Source organism: Tachysurus fulvidraco, chromosome 8 (assembly GCF_022655615.1).
Source record: "Tachysurus fulvidraco isolate hzauxx_2018 chromosome 8, HZAU_PFXX_2.0, whole genome shotgun sequence".
NCBI classification, from domain to species: Eukaryota; Metazoa; Chordata; class Actinopteri; order Siluriformes; family Bagridae; genus Tachysurus; species Tachysurus fulvidraco.
In genome coordinates, this window is record NC_062525.1 from 16,807,964 (window position 1) to 16,829,277 (window position 21,314).

General features: G+C 37.5%; 1 protein-coding gene across 2 annotated transcripts in view; it reads left to right on the plus strand.

The window, feature by feature from the left end:
* Positions 1-2,031: 2,031 nt before the first annotated feature.
* tbkbp1 (TBK1 binding protein 1) overlaps positions 2,032-21,314 on the plus strand; it is a 46,636-nt gene continuing 27,353 nt past the window's right edge. Inside the window, exon 1 of one of the 2 annotated variants that reach the window (XM_027140655.2) lies at positions 2,032-2,463. The gene's annotated coding sequence lies outside the window, so the exon portion shown is untranslated. The remainder of the gene's footprint in view (positions 2,464-21,314) is intronic. The other variant, XM_027140656.2, reaches the window with a different exon arrangement.

Consider the following 21,314-nt stretch of genomic DNA (forward strand, 5'->3'; position numbering starts at 1 on the left):
TTCAACTAGCACTCCCCCCCCCCCCCCCAAAAAAAAAAAAAACCTTGACACTTTTTCATTGTAACTTTGAACTAATGTTTTAAACTCATGGTATCTTAAGTATGTAACCAGCAATAATGTATTCAATGTTAGAGATTTAAGCACTTATGTATGTCACTCTGGATAAGGGCGTCTGCCAAATGCTGTAAATGTCTTGACAACAAGGTGTGACCCAGCCATTTGGAAGACACTCAGTTCTTACACTCAAGACACATTCAAAGCGGAACCTCATTTAAATTACCAAAAGCAGGATTTGCTCGGGGTTCTTACTGACTCCGATGAACCCAAAGTACATTTACATTTAAAGCATTTAGCAGACACTCTTATCCAGAGTGACTTACATTTTTATTTCAGTTTATACACCTGAGCAATTTAGGGTTAAAGGCCTTGCTCAGGGGCCCAGCAGTGGCAACTTGTGTGGACCTAGGATTCGAACCAATGACCTACCGATCAGTAATCGAACGCCTTAACCACTGAGCTGGAGTCTTATTTTTACACGCATTTTTTATTATTATTTCTTACAGGCTGTAGAGGCATGTATTTTTATGTTATTGTTATTTTTTTATTATTGTAACTTAAATTCATTATAAATACTACTACTACTACTACTACTACTACTACTACTACTACTACTACTACTACTACTACTAATAATAATAATAATAATAATAATAATAAAGAAAAAGACGTGCTATTAAATTCACCTCAGAATGTAAATAGATCCTTTACATAGAAGCCAAATTTAAATATATAAATATAAATAATTTAAATTTTAAATGATGTTTAATGTTAATTATAGTATACTTAAACATACTGACATCTATAATACTAATATTAATGAGGCTGTAGAGGCATGTATTTTCATGCTATTATTATTTTATTATTATTTTATTCTTATGGTTATTTTTTATTCCTTTTTCTTTAACTTAAATTCATTAATAATAATAATAATAATAATAATAATAATAATAATAATAATAATAATAAAGAAAAAGACGTGAAAAAATCTAATAAATCTATTTAGTGTTATATTAAGACTATCGTGGCTGTGATATGAAATGTTGAACAGTCCTGAATAATATGCTATATCATATAAAGCTTGTAATGGTTGAATAAAGCACCCATCCATGGTCTATACATGGGTGTTAGTTTTACTGTCACACTCCAACTAAAAGCAAAAGCGCACCACTGTGTGGTCAGTGTAGGATCATCACTCTGACCCAAAATATACACACATAGGATGCCACTGGTCAATGTGGCTAATTCTTTAATGTTTAATTATTTATGTTAGACACAAATTTAGGGATTCACTTACTTGCCTTGAAACAGCAAGCTTCTGTATAGGATTTAGTCCTGTTATTTGTAAAAATTTTAAATAGAGCTGTAGATGTCAATTATGAGGGCAAACAAAACAGAAAATGTCTATTACAATTCTATTATTATATAACTAGATACTGAATTTATTCACTAAGGCTGTGTATAATGTATCATAAAACTGCAAGCAGAATAACATGGATATGAAAGCACATGTGCCCTAAGGGTCAGACTGAAAGCCAGTACATTTTCATTCCCTAACCAAATACATATTTGTGCCCTTAAGCCACCTTCCACCTCTCACCCGACAAACACACACACACACACACACACACACACACACACACACACACACACACACACACACACACACACACACACACACACACACACACACAAATAGTTTGAAACATACATAATGGATTTAATGCTTGTTTAGGATGACATACACTGGATAAGGGGAAAAGGCTAAAGAGACCAGTGGAAATTTCCTTTGTGTTTCAACCCAGGCCATGATGCCCTGATTTGGACTAGAACAGCATCACACCTTGAAAGCTCTCTCTCTCTCTCTCTCTCTCTCTCTCTCTCTCTCTCTCTCTCTCTCTCTCTCTCTCTCTCTCTCTCTCAATAGAATATATTACAGAATTCACGTGTTTTAATTGTTATGCAATATTATATAACGTTATGTAATTGGGTAGATGTGAAATGCCTTGTTGTGGTCAGTTTCCTATTCCCACCACCTATCACTTCATCATAGCCTTTGCAATACAATGCACACAGCATCAAACTCTTCATATGCGTAACTCTGTAGACCTGCATGTGTACTGAAACATTCAAGTCAACTCTATTCGTGGGTTTTTCATTTCAAGTCACTAATTATTCCAGTTCAAACCGAAGGAAACGCTTTCTCAGAAACAGTGACGCTGATTTTGAGGCATCTCCACGCAGGACTCTCTCATCTCCCCTCCTTTAGGCAGCGCAGTGAAGGAAAGAGCTGCTCTACACACAGCAGCAGCATCATCAGCAACAGCAGGCATCAAACCCAGCGCTTGCCGGGGTGCTTTGCCCCCACTTAAGACATGGCGTCTGAAGACCGCTCGAAGACAGACCGTGAGTATTTCATCTATTTCTCATCCACCTCTGATTGTCCCTTGCTCGAGTCTTCGAGCAGGTCTGCATTATCATCCTCATCATCCTGCTCATGTGCGCGCAGAAGGTGTACACTGGCGGACAGCGCGCCGAGCGCACAGCCATGTTTAACACACCGCGCTACTATAAACGATCAAGCAAAACGGAGCACACTGAATGTCTTACATGCGAGCAGAAGCGCACGCTTTCATCCAATGTATTCATTCATTCAGTGTCTTCAGTTTGCTTGAATAAAGCCCGACGGACGCTACGAAGGCGGTTTAAGTTAACAGTGTCTCATCAGAGTAGTTCACCAGATAGAATAAAATGAATAGAAAAAGCAAATCTTCATCGGTGCTGAAGGTGACGCCTCGGAATGAGGCTCTATTATGCTCTTTACATGACAGTGAAGTAGGCTGTGTGCTATTTTAAGGGGAAAACTGAAAATGATGATGATTTTTTGGTAAACATATGTTAAGTTTCAGATAAATGTATTTTCTGTATTTTGTTTATATTGCTACTATCCTTAAACAGTATAATTAATTTAGCCATATTGTCATTTCATTTGTGTGGCTGAGTCTGTACTATTGAGTTTGCTGTGCCTTGGTTTGTTGTTCTCTCTCTCTCTCTCTCTCTCTCTCTCTCTCTCTCTCTCTCTCTCTCTCTCTCTCTCTCTCTCTCTCTCTCTCTGTGTGTGTGTCTCTCTCTCTCTCTCTCTCTCTCTCTCTCTCTCTCTCTCTCTCTCTCTCTCTCTGTCTCTCTCTGTCTCTGTCTCTCTCTGTCTGTCTCTGTCTCTGTCTCTCTCTCTGTCTCTCTCTCTCTCTCTCTCTCTCTCTCTCTCTCTCTCTCTCTCTCTAACTCTCTTACTCACTCACTCTTTCTCTCTGTCTCTCTTTCTCTCTGCCCCCCTCTGTGTGTGTTGTGTGTGTTGTGTGTGTGTGTGTGTGTGTGTGTGTGTGTGTGTGTGTGTGTGTGTGTGTGTGTGTGTGTGTGTGTGTGTGTGTGTGTGTGTGTGTGTAAATGAAAATCGTTGTTGGAGGAAAAGTGCAGGAAAAGCGCGTGCACGCAGGCTCCATTTCCTGTCTGTCAGTCAGCTGACAGGAAATCATAAATCACCTCACACTGCTCTGCACTAATGCCAGCATATTTCACAAACCTTAGCAAAATGACAAACAGCACCTGACAGCAACTGCCAAGTCTGGCAGCTGAATAAGAACAATTTCCCTACAAGAAAATCACCACAAATCGACTCACTGTGTTGGAGACTGTCGAAAATGTTTGTTTAGATTCAGGCTTAGTGAAGACTTTGTTGTGTAATCCACAATGTGGGAGGATATCTAACGTTTTTACTTTGACACAATGCTGGTGGTCCAGACTAAGGTATAAATCGTAGCGTTGGTGGATACATCATGGCGGCACCTTCTCTTAGTCCGGCTTTACACTGTACTATTTTAGGCCAACTTTACTGCAGACAAAAATGAGTTGGGTTTGGCGGTTTTAGCAGACATACTGTGTCATGCTCACCGGCAGCCAATTTAATACTATTGTGACAGCTGCTGACAAAGTTCTAACAGTACATTGTTTTGATTAAAATTGCAGTGTAACTGCTGCTATGACTCATCTAAAAGCCTCCAATAGGAGCACAGTGTAGGATTATACAAAACTCACAGGATAACAACAGATAAAGAAATTTATGCTACTCCATTTTGTGCACTAGCCTGGACCAAAATGACCGATGATGTATGTAGAATGCAGTAATTTTGTTTAAATTTGCTCTTTAGAAGATCGTCATCGTATAATCGTAGCACATGTCGAGCAGTCTGTTTGAATTCGACAACAATTGAACTAGAATCTTCTTGTACAGTGGGACAATAAATTGTCTTAAAAGACCACTGTTTTCCTACAATCTAAACTTAGCATCAACCTTCTCTTTAAATTTAACTCTTTTCCCTTAGCTCTTGTTTTCTTGGAGGGCCTTTTGGAGGGCCTTAATATGAGTATGACTCAATTTACAAGGCAGATTAGGTGATAAAAATGAAGATCCTCATGGTCCTGGTCAGAAGAATTGTAAATGAGCCTGTACTAAACCTGCAAATATAAGCAAAGTTGAAAGTAATAAATCTATTGCCATCACCCTAATTTGACTGCATAATTAATCTAATAATTGCATTAAATTGCATGAAATGTTTGGATTTTATTTATTGCTATATAAATGAAATAAAGCAACTATAAATTCTGACGAAATTTTGTAACTCTCCATGCTGATTCATGGACTTGTTACACATTTGTATGGGATCATGTTGTTTCAAGTGCTATTAGTTTATAATACCAGACAGGTAGGTGTATTTATTCCTCTCTCTCTTTTGAGGCTTCACATGATTACTGTGCACTTCATTTGCGTTACTGTTGTGAAGTTGCCTGTAGAAAACCGCATGCCTGAGCTAATTTAAGGGTGTGACGTTGAGAAGTGAATCGTGACTTTTGCCCTGAAGCTAAGCTGAGTAATATAACCAGGGTCTGGTGGGTGCACTAGCATGTTTATTTTGTTTTTCTATTTAGGAGTTTACTTGCTTCTTATAAAACATCTGTCACTAATAGGATCTACAAACACTGGTATTAATATAAAGTTAGTTAATGCAACAGTTTTGCAGTGAACTTATTCGAGAATAAATAATGCAAGTCATAAGCCATACATTTAATTCTCATCACATACCAATTTAATTAGTTTAATTAGATTTAATTTCAGATGTACATGTTAAAATTGTTTGATTAATGCATGCCTTCAATAATATTCTTTTAAATGCAGCTAGCAGAAGGAGACATATTATTCTTGGTATCTAAATGTGATCATAAATATCTTATCCTGTTCCAGGTTTAATAATGTATGCTCTGGTCCTCGTAACACCGCTTCATCATGGAGCTCCGATTTATCATTAATGCATTGCGATTCACGTTGTCATCTTGTATCGCATGCCATAAAATAGCAGCAGGCTGTGTTTTTTATTTGTTTCAGATTAGCCGATTTGTTATTTTGATTACACATTAAAATCACCAGCATTAAATTAAGCTTGATTGAGCTAATTATGTAGCTGTCTGTGTTATATTATTTTACTGAATGTGTAGTTTTGGATCATAATCTTCCTAGCAGGTGTAGTTTCACTCCTACTAGTGGGCATAAATTGGCTAATTAGCTTAAATTCGGTATTCCTTATGCAAAAGTAAGGATGGATTTTGTTATGGTGGATATTTAAACTTACAGCATTTCCCATAACGATTTGGTTTTACATTTCTTAAGTACAATAAATTTTAGCCCCGCAGTATTAGGAAAAATGATCTACAAATACACTTACTCTTACACTTTTCACTTTTTTGTATGTCTAGTGGCTCACTGATCATGATGCATGCTGAAACTGCTGAAGGCTAAAACAAAACAATTTTGTCTTGTTTTCACTCAAAATGTCTCACCTCCTATAGATAACTGATCTAGAGGTAGGTTTATATAAGGCATTTTAACAGTCTAACAAAGGTCTGCCTGTGACAGCCAGCAGCAACTCAGATAGTCCTGTGCAGCTCTGGAATATTCATGCACGTCTGGGAAGGTCACAAAGGCCGCTTTGAGAGAGCAAAGGAAGGAGAAAAGACGACATGAGAGGTGATTTGAGCAGAAAAGGAGCATCTGGAGTAGTACATGGCTTCAGATCTTTATCTTGCCTGTCAGAATATTCATCAGTCTGCTCCACCTCCCATGCTCTTTTGTTCATGCATTTTGTCTTCAACCTGGTTTGAGCCAGCACAGAGCAGAGTCCTTTTTGATCCTCTCTAACCTATACGAGCTTTCCCAAGCTAAAAAAAACAGCTCTGGTTTTGAAATGCTTCTATTACTGAAGGACAAAGCGTAAAGTGAACAAACGCTTTGTTTTTTCATCTAACCACGTCACCCACCAGTAATCATGACTGATATGCAAACAAGAACCTTTACAAACCTAAATAGTACTGATAAGCAGCCTGGCAGTGTATGTAAAAGGGGAAGGAATAACAAAGAAAATCAATCAGCAACAGAAATGTCGATCGTGTCACTTCTCTGAGAACACAGGGGTACAGAGGCAGTTTGCACTTGCCTGTGGGAGTAGGCCATTTTAGATAGGATTTCAAGTGCTTTTTCTGAAGCTGGTAGATTACATGGAGTTGTGGCAGTTTGGCAGGAAACATGTAATATCCAGTATATTTTAAATAGGTCCATGTTACATTCTAGATATTCAGATGTCTGAAATGTATCTGATATTTACTATGTTAAAAATATGAACTATCCATGTTTCAAATTCTGACCTGGCATGTGAAATAGAAAACTGGGAAAATGGCTCGTGTTTCCAAACTCTATCCCAGAGTAGCATTAGTTAATGTAGTTGTTATTAGTTGGTTTAGTTTATTAGCTAGAAAGAAGTAGCTGGAGGTATCAAGGAAGGGAATGAGTGCTACAAAATTAGCAGAAATATGATATTGATAATATTGCTCTCTTTTAAAGCGGACTGAAAATATTCATTGTAAAAAGTTCCCAGTGTGCACAAGAGACTTACATCATTAACTTCGAGGATGTAGCAAGACAACTGAACGTAAAAACAAAACCAATCATTTCCAGGCATGTACCTTCGATTTTTTTTCTTCCCACAAATGTCAGTAGTGTTATTCAAACTTGAATAACAGGGTTTATTAGTATTCTAATATTTTTTAGATTTTATGTTTCCCTATTTTGTATAACAAAATATAGATGAAAAAAATGTGTTTTCGCTTAAAAATAAAACAAAAGAAAAATTGAATGGTGAAAATGTAAAAGTTACAAGCAGTTGTTTGTCAGAGACAACATATTCCTCCTCCTCCTCCACCTCCTCTTCATGTAACGTAATGTCCTTATGTAACGGCTGTGTTTGGCATTCGTCACTGTGACACTAGCGTTACAGTCCTCTGTAAACACGCTGAATGCAGATCAATAGCAAAGCTGCAGGCATCTGTCTGCAGTTCCACTAAAGAACACGACATGAATCATGAGTCCTTTCGAAGAAATGGTTGCAGATTTACATTCTCTTTACTGTGTGCCTGTGATACTTAGATATGCTCCAGTTGAAAATATATAGCACAAAACTCTTATATCGACCATTTTAAAACAAACATGAACAATGCTTACTCCTCACTACTGGAAATGCAGATACACAGACATTCACTGATACCTAGGAATGTTTGTGGAGAGGTGTAGAGCTCCCATCATTTTCTGCCCTTCTGCCCCACCATATCTCTTCTTGTTAGCCAGAAATGCTGCACATCCATGTCTGACCACTCATAATTGTTCATGTACTTTGCATGTCCTTCTCATCTCAGTCGTTCAGTTCTGTTTGTTTCTAGTGACTTCTTTTCTGTTTCTTCCTTTCCTCTTGCTATATCGATCTCCACCTCACTTAGATATATAGGCGCTAACCTCCAGATTCCTCTGTGAATGCTTCTCATACTCAGGGGACGATATAGCCAGGAGCAACCCACAGGAGCTCCTGCTGCTCTTCTGTTTGGTCTTCTCATTGGTGTCTATGTTCTGTGCACATTTTTATAACATTTTGTATTTTACCTATGCATTGTGTGGTTGCCTTTCGCCTGTTTTTAATGGCCTTTTTTGGATTTGAATAATAAATTACGTAGCAATCTCAGGTTAGCAAAAGCCCAAGCATGCTTTTTTGTACACTAAAAGGTGGTAGCTAATGTAGTCTAATAAATTTTCATCTTCTTTATCATCTTCTTTGAACAGTTTCCAGTGTTTGTGCTATCAACAAAAACTGAGTAAGACTTTGGGCAAGGTTTCAGCAATGAGTTGTGCTGTCTTGTCTTTGCATTGCATGTTAAAGCTACTATTCAAATCTGGCTATCATCAGGTCTGCTTGATTTTGCTCGTGTTTTCACATACCTGCATGTTCGTAGGTGCAGAGAGGATTGTGTCGCATCCATGCTGACGAATGAATTCACCTAGTATAAACATTTTAGTGATAGACAAATGGAGCCTCTTCAGATGTACGTAGTAACAGTTATTGAGGTGTTATTGAGGTGCGTCACATTGCTGTGAAGAGCATAAGTTCAAACATAGCTACATCCCACTGTTTCACTGCAAAACATCATCTTAGCATGTGTTAATATCTTGAATCGATTCAAATGTAAAGACTATTTCTTATTATGAACTCACGATAAAACAAATATGAACTCATTAACCTTATTCTTTCATTCATTCATTTTCTACCGCTTATCCGAACCTCTCGGGTCACGGGGAGAATGTACCTATCTCAGGCGTCATCGGGCATCAAGGCAGGATACGCCCTGGACGGAGTGCCAACCCATCGCAGGGCACACACACACACTCTCATTCACTCACACACTCACACACTACGGACAATTTTCCAGAGATGCCAATCAACCTACCATGCATGTCTTTGGACCGGGGGAGGAAACCGGAGTACCCGGAGGAAACCCCTGAGGCACAGGGAGAACATGCAAACTCCACACACACAAGGCAGAGACAGGAATCGAACCCCCAACCCTGGAGGTGTGAGGCGAACGTGCTAACCACCAAGCCACCATTCATTAACCTTATATCTAAGCATTTTTTTAATATGTATATTTTATTGATTGGAAACTTGTGCTTTTCCCCCAGAAATTAGAGCTTAAAATGAGCAAAATTATCTTGAAATAGAACAAGAAAATGTAAAGATTTACACTTACAAAGGGCCTAATAATCTTACATTCAGTGAATTATCTTTTAATAAGAACCTTGCTGTCTTTTTTTTGCATGTTCTCTTGGTAGCTATGAATAAAAACCAATAACCTGGATATATGCCTGTCCTGGTTGCCCGGGGTTCTCATAACTACATAGTGGTGCTGTGTGCTGTATAAGATTTGTTAAGTTCTTTCTGTAAGTACTGTTTATTTCGTCTACTATAACTAAGTATATACACAAACCATTAACTCAGAGCCGTAATCAAGAGGATTAGTGCAGAGCATGAATACAGAGGAACATTAATCTATTAACAAAAGAGAAAAAATAAAGATGTACAGTACAGAACAGAATGCGACCATATGTTGAGGGCATATGTGTAGTTCTTAGTGAATTGTGCAGTCAGGAAAAACCAGGTTACCCAGTTGCCTTGTACTCAGTGCCGGACCTCTAAAATTCCCTCAGGTTCCCCTAAAAATAACAAACTTGTAAACTTGCCTGTAATTCTCTTTCCCTTTGCTCATTTTATCTTCATCTGTTCCGCTATTTTTTACATTCGACCGTACCTCGTTTCTCACACTCATTCTGTGTCTATTGTTAACAACATTGCCATTAGATGGTTCATGAGTATTGTTAACATGCCTGATGTTATTAACCAACACACCATACCGTACGTTCCGTCTATTATGGGAGGAAAAGAAATGAACATGTTATCAGACTGTAGAATCAGATAGCTCCTGCTTCTTCTTGTCTGCTCAGATGAGAATGTTGCAGAGGGAAATTGCCTTAGCACGGCAAACCTACGCGCGCGCGCGTGTGTGTGTGTGTGTGTGTGTGTGTGTGTGTGTGTGTGTGTGTGTGTGTATGTGTGTGTGTGTGAGACACCCTTATCCAGACCAAGCAGTGGATACTTGATAGAGATTCTGGCATTCAACCACAAATAACCTTCCAATCAGTGGTCCAACACTAAGATAAAAAACATGTATGTCCCTTTAAAAAAAAACATAGATAGTGTAAGAGGTTTCATGAAATTCATGTCAGGTTTCAGTTTAGTTGTACAGATAACATATTTTTTAATGAACCATTAATGAGCTGATTCTATATAAATACTGAAGAATTAATGAATAAATGAATGAAACCAAGTTTATACCAGATGCTGTAAATGTATTGAGCAGAGCCACGTTAGCACCGTGTAATGTCCAATACACTCCCATGTTAATCAGTTTGGCATCACTGTAGCATTTGAGTTTCATATACTGTATTTCATATATTACCCAGGTAAGAGTAGGACATTCCTGCTTGCTCAGCTTTTCTGTTGGGTCCCATAGGATAAATACAGCTAATAGTTTCAAAATCAGCTAGTAGCTGCTATGTGTCTAACAACAGATGCTTGAATAAGCATCTTGGTTTGCAAAAAAGAAGCCTTTCCACACTGTTATACTGTTATGGTTTAAAACTGGACTTAAACGAGAATAGATTTTATGTCCAGTATACAATATTTTGTTGAATATTTAATATTTTGAGGCTGTTCAATGCTTTTGTAATGATTTATTTTTTCAATAACTTGGATAAGTACCAAAAGTCCACGGTCTTGACTTGGAGACTTGGTCATGTTTTAACAAACTACTGGCACGTAACATTTATCCAAATCTATACAGAAATAAGAATATATTTTTTTTTGCAATTTATACTCTAGATTTGAACCCTATTGAAAGTATGCTGCTTAAATTAGTCTCTGGACTGGAGGTTCTTTGCCCTGTCATATTTCCCCTATGGCTTTAATGAAATCAAGAAAAATATACTCTATATATAACAGGTGTAATTTCCTTAACTAATTTTACCCCTTTCCTTTTTCCATATCTGTCGCATTTTCCTTTCCTTTCCTTTCCTTTCCTTTCCTTTCCTTTCCTTTCCTTTCCTTTCCTTTCCTTTCCTTTCCTTTCCTTTCTTTTCCTTTCCTTCCCTTTCCTTTCCTTTCCTTTCCTTTCCTTTCCTTTCCTTTCCTTTCCTTTCCTTTCCTTTCCTTTCCTTTCCTTACCCCCTCCCCTTCTATCTCATCTTCATTTCCCCTTTGCATCCACCTCCTCTCCTATCGTCTCCGTTCTGCCCCCTCTTCTCACTGCTTTATCCATCTCTCATTCCATCTTTGCTTTAACAGTGTTGTGTGATGCATCATTCTTTCCCGTCCTTTATACATTTCATTCCCTTGGTTTCTGCACATCACTCTCTCTCCTGTCATTTTCATCTCCCTCCCTGTCTCCTCTCTCACTCTGCCTCTCATGCCTGGGTTTTATGATGGGTTTATGTGATAGAGATCACTGGTGTATACATGAGGTGGAAATATGTTTTTCAAATTTTGCCAGGATTTAAGAGGATAATCTTTCCTCTTTACTTTATATTACTCTTTTTTCTATAGTTTGGAGTGACAGTGACTGTTTGGCAGTACTAAATGTCCTTGCCAAGGACATTCTTTCATTTGAGTAATGTAGCTTTGCATCAAAACACACATACAAAGTCTCTCTCTCTCTCTCTCTCTCTCTCTCTCTCTCTCTCTCTCTCTCTCTCTCTCTCTCTCTCTCTCTTTTTGTGACATACACTCATTGCACACACTTGCACACACACACACACACACACACACACACACACACACACACACACACACACACACACACACACACACACACACACACACACACACACACACACACACACACACACACACACACAATCTAGCCTTTAAACCTGCTTTCTTTAATGAATCACCCACATGTGACAATAATACATTAGCACATCCACTGAAATTTATTTAAAAGCCAAGTTTTACATGATCTCCTGTCCACAAATCTGTGATTAAATGTGAATGGATCTTTATATGATAAGAGCCTGTTTAAAGAGGTTTTCATATGTGTATACTGTCCTTGAAGTAATGAGTATATAACCACAGTAGTGTACTCTGTTAAACACTTTATCCTCAACATGTTACTTTCTTGGAGGCACCAGCAGCAGTGAGCTTGACTGAATTGCTGAGGAGGTGATTAGTGTGCGGGGGATCAAGTGTGACTGTCTGTGGTTGGATGTGCGACTTTTGCCATTCAATTAGAGTTGTTTTTTGTTTTTTGTTTTTATTTTTCTTGCATAAAATAATACTGATTACATCGCGATCATAACAATTTGACTTGAGGGATGCATTTATATCGATACTATCAATATCAAGGTTTCTTTCCCATATGGTGTTAGGGAGGTTTTCCTGGCCACAGTTGCCTCTGGCTTGCTCATTAGGGATAAACCTAAATTTAAATTTAAAATGTTATAATTTATATTCTGATTTTTTATAGTCCTGTACAGCTGCTTTTTGACGATGTTCATTGTTAAAAGTTCTGTACAAATAAAACTAAATTCTGTTAAATTGGATAAATGGTATATGGTATATATGCTGTATTCCGAATAATCATGCCAATGCATTTTATTTGCTTTTCTTAAACAGTTAATACAATAAAGTGTTTTTTTCTTTTTAATCGTCAACAATTCTATTATATTATGGATGCTGTTACAAGCAAAACTGATGATGCTTTTTCTAATATTTTAAAAAGAATTCAAAATCCACTGTTCCAAATGATCATGTACAATGCAGTTTGAACACAATTAATAGGTCATAATTAATTCAAAACAGAAGTCTGTTGTTGTTGTTTTTTTTGCAAGAACAGGATGGGTTTCAAAAAATAAATGCAATTGAAATCGAAAATAAAATATTATATGTAATAAAAGTTACATTTTCTTTCTTTGATATCATTTTAACAACTCTCTCATCCATTGAAATAGAAAGTCCATGAATAGTTTTTGCCTGCATTTCTCTTGATGCTGCCAGTGTTGCCTCCCAGATCTGCTGTTCTGAGGGATACTGCCACCCACTCTTATAGATCCTGCTATTAAGGATGCACCATAAGTTCTCAATAGGGTCCAGGTCAGGGGATGATGGTAGCCACACCATGATATTGTCTCTCTATATGCCCATAGCAACCATGGAGTCAATGGTGTTTTTTGCAGCATGAGATGGTGCGATATCCTAAATGACAATCATTTTATTCTGAATACCAGATTCTTCTTTTTATACTATGGCAAGAAATGGTCAGTTAGGAACTCCAAATATTTTGCTGAGGTTATTTTGACACATTCAGGGACTTACCATCTCACTCCCCAATATTCCCGCCCAAAACATCCCTCCGCCACCTCCTTGTTGATGTCGCAGTCTTGTCGAAACAGGTTGTCTTCTCATCAACCATCCAGAACTCCATCCATCTGAAACATCCAGAGTGGCATGGCATTCATCAGTGAAAAAACTGTTTGAAAATTAGTCTTTGCGTATTTCTGAGCCCACTGCAAATGTTCCTCTTTGTGAGCATTGGTTAGAGGTTGTTGAATAAATGCTTTATGCACAACTTCAAGCTTCTGGAGGATCCAATATCGAGAAATTCTTTGGACTCCAGAGACACCAGCATCTTCATGTATATCTGCTTGCAGCTCAAGCATCTTTTTTATAGCTGCCTTTTAATACTATTACTTTTTCTGGCAGAAACTTTTTGTTTTTTATCGTGCTTTTTGGTACATATACTGTGTTCAGAATGATCATGCCAATGCATTTTTATTTGCTTTTCTTAAACAGTTAATACAATAAAATGATTTTTATAATCCTCAACAATTCTATTATATTGTGGATGCTGGTACAAGCAAAACTGATGATGATGATGATGATGATGATGATGACGACAGCGCTTTCTAATATTTTAAAAAGTGAGCATTGATCAGAGGTCGTTGAATAAATGCTTTATACTTCAAGCTTCTGGAGGATCCAATATCGAGAGATTCTTTGGATGCACCAGCATCTTCATGTATATCATCATCTTCATATATCTGTTTGCAGCTTTTTTTTTATAGCTGCCTTTTAATACTATTACTTTTTTCTGACAGAAACTTTTCCATTTTTTTGTGCTTTTTGCAAGACATTGCACTACTTCATGCTTTTCATCTTCAGAAAGCTTTTTCTTACTCCCTATTTGGCATAAAAACTGTGACCTGCTTAATAATGTGGAACAACCTCTTTAAGTGGGCTTATCTTTAATTAAGATCACCTGGCAAAAACCTTTAGTGAAAATCTTTCTGATATTTCACAATAAATTGGAACACAGTGTATATACTTTCTGATAGTGTATGATGTTGTGCTAATTAACAGATGACAAAAGGGTAAACAAAGCATTGTTAAATTTGGCATTGTTAAATGTTTTACGCCGGATGCCCTTCCTGACGCAACCCTCTCTATTTATCCGGGCTTGGGACCGGGCACAGAAGTCACTGGAGTGTGACCCCCATGGACCAGTTGTCAGAGGAGGTCAGACAGGAGTCTCCTTGGATGATGATGTTTGCAGATGACATTGTGATCTGTAGTGAGATCAGGGAGCAGGTGGAGGAAAACATGGAGAGGTGGAGGTTTGCGCTGGAGAGAAGAGGAATGAAAGTCAGTCGTAGTAAGACTGAGTACATGTGTGTGAATGAAAGGGAGGGAATGGAACAGTAAGGTTACAGGGTGAAGAGGTGAAGAAAGTGCAGGAGTTTAAGTACTTGGGGTCAACAGTCCAGAGTAATGGAGAGGGTGGGAAAGAGGTAAAGAAGCTGAGACCGGGCATGTATGGTTTAGAGACAGTGTCACTGAAGAAGAGGCAGGAGTCAGAGCTAGAGGTAGCCGAGTTGAAGATGTTGAGGTTCTCTTTGGGAGTGACAAGATTGGACAGGATTAGGAACGAGTACATCAGAGGGACAGCTCATGTTGGACGTTTAGGGGACAAAGTTATGGAGGCCAGATTAAGATGGCTTGGGCATGTTCAGAGGAGGGAGAGTGAGTATATTGTTAGGAGAATGTTGGACATGGAGCTGCCAGGCAGGAGGCAAAGATGAAGGCCAAAGAGGAGGTATGTGGATTTAATTAATGAGGATATGAAGCTAGTGGGTGCAATTGTTGAGGATGTAGAAGATAGGGATAGGTGGAGAGAGATGATTCGCTGTGAAGACCCCTGAAGGGAAAAGCCGAAAGAAGAAGAAGGAAAGGGTAATCAAAGCAACGCAGACTGCAAACTGTGCTTTGCAAAAAAAAAGGACCTCCTTTTAGGTAAGGGATGTCGATCTGAGCTAAGCTGTGTGAGTGAGCTGATTTTCAGATTTCTGTTTAATTCTGTCATTTGTCTCACACTACTGTTCTTTGTTGGGTGCTGAGAAATGGAATTAAGCCTTATTAAGCAAGAGTAAGGAATTTCATGTGCATAATTGTAGTGTTTTGAGGTGGTTGGGAAGGCGGCAATGCAGTACATGGGATCTGATTAAAATTTTATTGAGCTGGTAGACCTTTTCTTAACAACACGGCCAAATTGTTCCTTTGGCTCTAATAATGAGACAGATTAGTGGCTTATGGAAATAGTTACAGGGCCACACTAGGATAGAATTCAATTCTGTATTATTTTAAAGGGGGTTCATGGGGTGAAGAGCTAATACTGAACTTTTAATAACAAAAAGTGGCTCTGCAGCTTTAGAGGCAAATGTTGGAAAAGAGATGCAGGAGTAAATAGATGGGTGAGTAGGAGGTAGGACCACGGAGGGTCAAAGAATTAAAAATAAAAAAAAAAAGTAAGAAAGATGCATGTTGCAATAGTGGTTCTTGAAGACATCTTCATGATACATGGATTTTCCAGGGAGATGCAACAGTGGATCCAAAACATGAAGCCAAGAAATGAAAAGAAATCAATTGTTATGTGTACAATGGATATAAAAATGCTACATGCCCTTTTACTGCTCTTACTGCCATATTATAAATAACAAAATCAAAAAAGTGCTTTAACACAGAATAAAGGTATGAGAATACTTATTCAATTAGGTTATTGTAACCTTTTTTTTTTCTTGTAAAGGTTTCTGATTGGTTTTCACTTCAATTTTATACATGTTATGAGAACAGAGAACAGAACAGAGGAAAAGAGATTTGAAAAAATTCTGACATTCTTTATAATGATTTCACTTTAATACCTCAAAATACCCCAATTTAACAGGGATATGTAGATATTTTCATTCATTCTAAATAGATTTCCAATTACTCGTTACAACAAGGAGGTGGCACAGCTGGTCCCTGATTCAGTTCCGCTCCGGTTACTGTCTCTTTGGGGTTTCTGCACATGTTCTTCCAGTGCCCAAATGCTGTCCATGTTTCCTCCAGGTTCTCCAATTTCCTTTACCTCCCAAAAACCTGCTAGTAGCTGAATTGCTCTAGGTTTTAATCAGTGAGTGTCTAATGTTTCATCCAGCTAATGAAGATGAACAAATGAATATTTCATCGAGTACCAGTGGCATCTGGTGATTCCCACAACATGTACAAAGTATTTAATGTTGTAAATACATTGCAATAATCATATCATGTTATTCAGTTCCATCATCTTCATTTGACAGTGTTGGGGAGAGAATCTGTGGATCTGTGAAGGGAGAATTCTGGCTGCATTTCTAGACAGCATCTGCGTCATACACACATCCCCACCCCCACCCCCCACCCCAATCTAGGAGAGATGTAGGTGTAGGAATCATTGAAGAGTCGGGAGAAGATGGTGAGGTGGTGGGTGCAAAAACTTTACGACAAGGAACGATGGTAATATATAGCAACTTAACCAGGAGGAATGTGGTGTTCCAGGCATAAGCTTTCTCCCAAATTTCATTATTTCTAAACAAGATTAACTTCTACCCAGATGTTCTATCCTGGAGCTCTTAGACATCACATTTCTCATTGTACCTTTTTGTATAAATGACTAAGGTGCATTTCTACTGCTGATGGCTGATGCTACGACCAGATGAGTGCGTGAGCTCTTAAGCTCTGATGGTAGGAGCAGGCAGCTGTAGTATCAGTGCCTGCGTAACTCCCACTCGATGGTAAAAATACTCAAACCTCCCCACCAGACTCAGCTCTCTCTTTCACTCTCGCTGCTCAGTGCGGTGTGTCTCTGCTTGGCCAGCCTGTGCAGGACCATCCTCCTACACACTACACTGAACAGGGTGGAAAACACAGAAGGAATAGATCTGTCAAGGTCAAAGCAAACATATAATGCACGGGGGCTTACAATTGCCTTTTTACTGTGATATGATATATTCTGCATCCTTTGATGAAATAAGATAAGATAAGCTAATCACAAATTAGGATTATTAAAGATTTTTTTTAAAATTCTAATAATAGCTATCATTTCATGTAAGCCAACCCATATTACTTTGCTGCATACATGACCATGAATGGTTGATTATGGTGTATGAAAACACACTCACTGCTTAATTATTTCTTTGCTGTATTAAGCCAGGTGGAAGAACAGTGATGCATCGGGTAGTGATGCCCAGTTCCAACCTAAATGTCTCAGTCTTGGTCCATGCTTGCACTCCCCAAGCCTGTGTAGATTTCCCCAGTCTCCTAAAAACATGCTGATACTTTGGAAGTCATAGACAAAATTACCCCTAGATGTGTGCATAGTGCTCCTCCAGAATGTATTCCCAATTCACACTGAGGTTTTTTTTTATTAGTCTCCGGATCTACAGCAACCTTCACTATGCTAAAGCATTCACTGAAGATAAATGAAAAAAAAAAACAAAAAAACAATATCTGGTGACCTAAAAAAATATATGTTCTATATTTCTTTTCCTTTCTTTAATTTCCTTTTGAAAATATGCATTGTAGCGTTAAACCTAAGGAATGTTCTAGCATTTAAAAATCTAGTTCATCCCAAAATTAAAAATGGAGAAAATTACATGTATAGATTTCTTTCCAGTTTTGCTGAGAAACACTGCACCCAGCTCTAGATTTGTACCTTATTTGGTTATAGAAACTCTACTGCCAAATTTAAAAGAAGTATATGTTTACAAACTGAAATGTGTACTCATTTTGATTATCAGCATCATGCTCATTAGTCTCTGTCTCATCACCTGAGCTAAATGTCACTTGTGCCATTTATACAAGAACCTCATCACCGCCTCTCTTCACTCCATTGATCTATGTTACATCAGGGGAGAAATAATTGCTGATTAATTCAGTCTGTTCTGTTCTGTTGGCTAAATACTTTGTTATTAATGTCTTTTTTTATTAGGTCATTTAAACATCATAAAACTTGTCATCTGTAAAGAGTGTGTATGCATTTTTTTCTGTAAGGGTCATGATGTACAGGTGCATCATCTGATTACTAACTAAATGTAGATCAGATCAGATTGTGATAGAAGTACAAGCACACTTATCTTAGCAAGGTTTTAGACAATTGTATGCATGCGAACTATTTTTGTGTTCGTTAATCTGGCTCCATATCTGAGCTTTTCAGGACAAAAAACATGTCTGCATTAGTTTGGGAAAATAGGCTTACAGTATGTTCACATAAGATAGATATGTCAAAGTTATTGGCAGAAAATAAATAATTGGTCTATTTCGGTCTTGATAATTTTGGTCATTAGGGGTTTTCCGGGATTCAGCCTTTTTCAGTTCAGACTTTTTTCCACTTTGTGACAAATATTTTGTATTTATTTTAGGGGTGTACACATATGTTAAAAAGATCTTTTATCATGGATGAGTTGTGAATTTAAATAATGAATTTGAGTAATTTTATGCAATCGTTTTTGCCTTTTTTCTTAAGGTTGCTAATAATTCTGCAGTTTACTGTAAACAAACGTGTTGTAAGTCCAGTTTATTTCTGATGTGGGATGTTTTACTGGCTACAAATCAAGCATTTAAGACTGTGTTGCTGTGGTTTAAGCCTACATTAACATTACAATCCCCAGAGTCTGATTTCTAAGATTTCTCACGCTTATTTAATGACAAAGTGCAAACTTTGATGCTATTTTTGTCTTTTTGTGCAGACTTTATGGGATATCTTTTCTCACTGGTGTAGAGGTTTCTAAACAAATTCTAGAACACAGTGTTCCATTTGTTTGGGAATATGTCATTACCACTTTGATTAATTTCATAAACACGTTTTTGGGTTCAGCGTGTCTTTTCTGTCCAAACTGTGTGTGTTAAAGAAAGAAATGGTAGAAGAGATTTAGGTAGAAAGGGAGAGTGTGAATCTGAATACCTGTAGCTTGGGCTCTTTATCACCGCCTATGAAGTCACACCTTGTCTGCAGGGCTGTTAATGGACATCTCAGCATCTTCTACCACCTGTTTGTGTGTCAGTGTGTATGTGTGTTTGAGTGAGTATGTGGGAGAGAGAGAGAGAGAGAGAGAGAGAGAGAGAGAGAGAGAGAGAGAGAGAGAGAGAGAGAGAGAGAGAGAGAGAGAGATATTAGGGTGCATTATATACCACCACTGTGTAAATTTTCTAAATCTATAACATGCACAATAAGGAAGAGCACAAGAGAAGAGCTGCAGTGGAGGTGATAAATGAGCTAGCAGGGAAAAGCTTCATCACAAACATTATATGGTGGAGGTTAGTGAGACCAGATGCACATGTTTGTGCAGTTAGTACTGAAAAGTGAGAAGTAGATGTCTGGTATGACAAACCATTGGTGATATCATTATTCTTATTATGGTGGTCTGTGCATGTATGCAGGCAATCTTAATTTTGGGACAATATTTATTACTCCACTAAAAGTACATTATTATTTTAAAATCCCTCGAAATAATAAACCCAAGACAAATACAGTCATTTATTGCTTAAAATATATTGTCAGTTTAATGAGGCACAAAATAGCGATAACAAAAATACACTGTATGGCTTAAAGACAGATAATAACTCTCACGTGTGTTTTTTGAACATGCCATTTTACTTTATTTACATTAGTCCCAGTTTCTTTTCTGGGAGGGCTTTCCACTAGATTTTGTATCTTGGCACACCAGATATCAGAAACACCATAGACACACATAATTCACCCCTAAGGGCAGCTTATCCATACAGTGAATATAGTATTATTCATACAGTTTATACAGTAGGGGCAACATATACAGTCCAGCTACTGGAACGTTTTTGGAAGGTAGAAGGAAATAGAGATCATGAAGCCAAAACACATGGTTAAAAAAACTCCACACAGACAGTAACATAAGATCCCTGTGAAGCAGCAACAATACCAATTGTGTCAATTATTTAGTGCTGCATACTTAGTTAAAACGAATAGGCTATAATGTATATTTTACAGCATAGTGACATTTCTCAATATAGTAAAATAATATAGTAAAATAATATAGTAATAATAATATGATATTAATATGAATATGAATTTAATGAGTCGCACCCTATCATTCACTATTCGATAAAGCTGAGTAACTAAACGCTCTCCAAGAAGAATTGATCATTATAAAACTAAATTTTATTGAGATAAGACAGTAAAAAAAAACTTACAAGTGGTGGGCACTGAGTGATGGGAACTTAACTCATTACATCAGGTGGTGATTTATTTTGAGGGTTAAGTTTACAAAAATCAAACAAAATATCCATGTAATAATTGACTTCAGTAAGAGAGAGTGGATTTAGAATTCAACAGATTTTATGCAGTAAAACAAGTTTTAATAGAACAACTGACTACAGAAAATATCAGGCAACTGTTTGGTATTGCTTTAGTACACTCCTGTCACTGCAGTGAAGTGTTCAGCAGTAGTTAATGATCGCCTACATGACTACATAACATAAGATAAGCTGACAGGATTTTTGAGAGGTTTACACTCTGTGCATTTATTAATAAATATGTTTGTGAGCATTTATATTATGAGACACCTGTATCAGCCAGTAAGTTTCAGTGATATTTAATTCAATTTCTGTAGCAATGCCTGTAGTTATGCGGTCAAGACACCATTTTAAAGCTTGATGTTATTAACTATAATTCTATATTATCTAGCTGTCATTAACTATAATAAACCTTAATTATGACAGCATTTTTTTTTAACTTTTATTGACTTAGGAGCCCTCTGATGTTTATGCATATTTATTGAGCTTGATTTAGAGCTAAAATCATTGCATATAGACAGAAAAATGAGGACTGTTAATATTAACAATTAAAGATTTTTTCTTAAATCTCAGTTAAGAGCTTTAAATGCAGAATTGTTGTTGTATACA